The 2,377-nt window shown below is 44.5% G+C and overlaps 1 pseudogene; it reads right to left on the bottom strand.

Moving 5' to 3' along the window:
• Positions 1-319: 319 nt before the first annotated feature.
• Positions 320-1,081, bottom strand: LOC102495088 (eukaryotic translation initiation factor 4E type 2 pseudogene; annotated as a pseudogene).
• Positions 1,082-2,377: the final 1,296 nt, after the last annotated feature.

Below are 2,377 nucleotides of genomic sequence, written 5' to 3'. Positions count from 1 at the left end.
ATTGTGAATGAGTTTTCTATGCCTTTACTTGTCTCTTTGCTTTCTGGAATACATATTATGTGGCTATTTGGTAATTTAACAGTGTCTAGGATTTCTCATATTACTGTCCTCATTTTTTTTTTTGTTTTTAGTTTAGCACCATTTATTAAGTGATCTCAGCTGTTGTTGGAGCTGCTGCATGTCAGCCTGTTCTTAAAACATAATGCTCTTCCACTTCCTCTTGTCCAGGACAGAAGCATCTTCCAGGTGGCATGCCAACAGAACAAGAGACTCCGATGACACCAGCTTCAATGACGGTGCCATCCAGAGAGGAAGAGGGTCATGGCACATTCAATCGTGGCTTCCAGAGGTTTTGAAAAAGAAGCCTTTGGGGGCCCAGTCTGCCTGGCATTTTGATGCTGTCGGTGTGAGTTTTGTATTCCATAATGGTGTTGGGAGGTAGATTAAGCACTCGCCGCAGCGTATCCCGGATTCGGGCTGTGTTAGCTTGGTCACTGGCAGTCTTATTCCAGATGGAAATGATGTCCTCCTGAAAGTGGACAGAGACCACAGCTCCACAGATCTCTTCCCCAACCATGAACTGTTCCTTCAACATGGCCAGGATAAGATTCTCCCAGCAACGGGAGGTCAAGCCCTTCTGCAGCCGAATAATCCACTTGCCACCATTTTTATTTGCATTGTCCTCCCACATGGGTTTAATTCTTTCTTTGAAGAGATGGAAGTCACTGTGGCCTGTCAGGTCCCCGGGACGAACCATGTGGCTATAAAACCTCCAGAACTGCTCCACAGAGGTGAAGGTGCCAATCTGTTTGATATTCTGTTTGTAGCTGTGTGAACTCGTGAGACAGCCGGGGGTCCTCCTGGAGTACCAGAACGTGTAGTTGTACTGCAGGGGATGCTCTGCTGGTCCAGGGATGACAGCCTTCCTCTTGCTGCTGCCCTGACTCTTGTCCCGGTCTGCTTTTTCTTCTCACCATCTTTCTGTGTGCTGTTTTTTTTCATTCTGATAGTGGTCCCCACTGTCATTGTCTTTCAAGGCGTCGAACTTGTTGTTCATCCTCTCACCGCCACTGTCGCCACTGCCTCCACTGTCCTCATTTTTTAAAACAATTATTTTATTGTTTAACTTCATTTATTTATTTATTTTAATTTGACCGGGGGGAGAGAGAGAGAAAGCCACCAGGCCCGGGACTCGAACCGTGGTCAACCATGTGGGAGTCCAGCACCCTTAACCACTATGCCACCTGCTGGCCCCACTGTCCTCATTTTTAATGGTTATTCTTTCCTTCTTTTTGGTTGCATTGACTAAATTAGAGGTTTTGTCTTCATGTCAGAGATTCTTCCTTCAGCATGGTCTATTCTGCTGTTGATACTTTTGATGGAGGTTTTGATTTCCTGTATGGTATTCTTTATCTCCAGAAGTTCTGTTTGATTCTTTTTCAAGATGTCTGTTTATGGAGTTCCTCCTCCAAGTCATGAAAGGATTTTCTTATTTCCTGGAATTGGTTGTCTGTTTTCTATTGCATCTCATTGAATTTTGTTATGAATATTTATTCTGAATTATTTTTCTGACATTTCTGTGAGCTCTTGCATTTTCTCCTTTGTTGGTGAGGAGTTATTGTGCTCCTTTGGGGAGGGAGGTATATCCTGGTTTTCTCCTATTTCTTGGGACTCTGCTTTGATTTTTTTAGTCATCTGGTGATATACTCATTTCTCCCCACTTCTTTGCAGTATGTTTCTGTAGCTGTGTGCTTGTGAGATTCCCTATAATGTGAGTTAGCTCTGTGACAGTTTCCCTCCTACGTCATGGGTGGCAGTATGGAATCCACAGTGGGAGTTTGGAGTTTAGGTTTTTAGAGAGGAGTTTCTCTCCTTTTACTGCAGGGGGGGAATTGTGGGGAGAGAATTTCTCCCAAACTTCACTGTCTTCAGGTGTTTGGGTCTTACATGCCCAAACCTCTCTGCTCCTGATGTGTCTGGAGGCTGAGCTGGACAGGTAGAGTGTGAGATGGTAGTCCAATTTGAGTGCCACAGATTAAGCCCTCCTTCCCCACTGCAAGCTGAGTGGGGGTCTTTGTTGATCAGCTCAGGCTGAGTGGTCTTTGCTTCCATGTTGCTCCTGCATGAGTGAAGGGTAGAATAGCATCAGCACAGGCAGAACAGCAGCTCCTCTCTTCTGTCTCTGGGACTGCAGGAACTCATTTGTGGTCCAAAAATTGGAACAGCCCCTTCACTGCAGGCTGTGTGTATGTGGGGGTCTTTGCTGATCAGTTCAGACTGAGGGGTCTTTCTATTTGATGATGATTTTCTATAAGATTTTGTCTTTTCTATTTAATCAGTTTCAGCTTTTATCTTTTAAAATCATTCTTTTTACTTT

The sequence above is a fragment of the Tupaia chinensis genome, unplaced genomic scaffold (assembly GCF_000334495.1).
Source record: "Tupaia chinensis unplaced genomic scaffold, TupChi_1.0 Scaffold000057_1, whole genome shotgun sequence".
NCBI lineage: Eukaryota > Metazoa > Chordata > Mammalia > Scandentia > Tupaiidae > Tupaia > Tupaia belangeri.
This window is presented reverse-complemented; position numbering and strand designations above follow the sequence as displayed.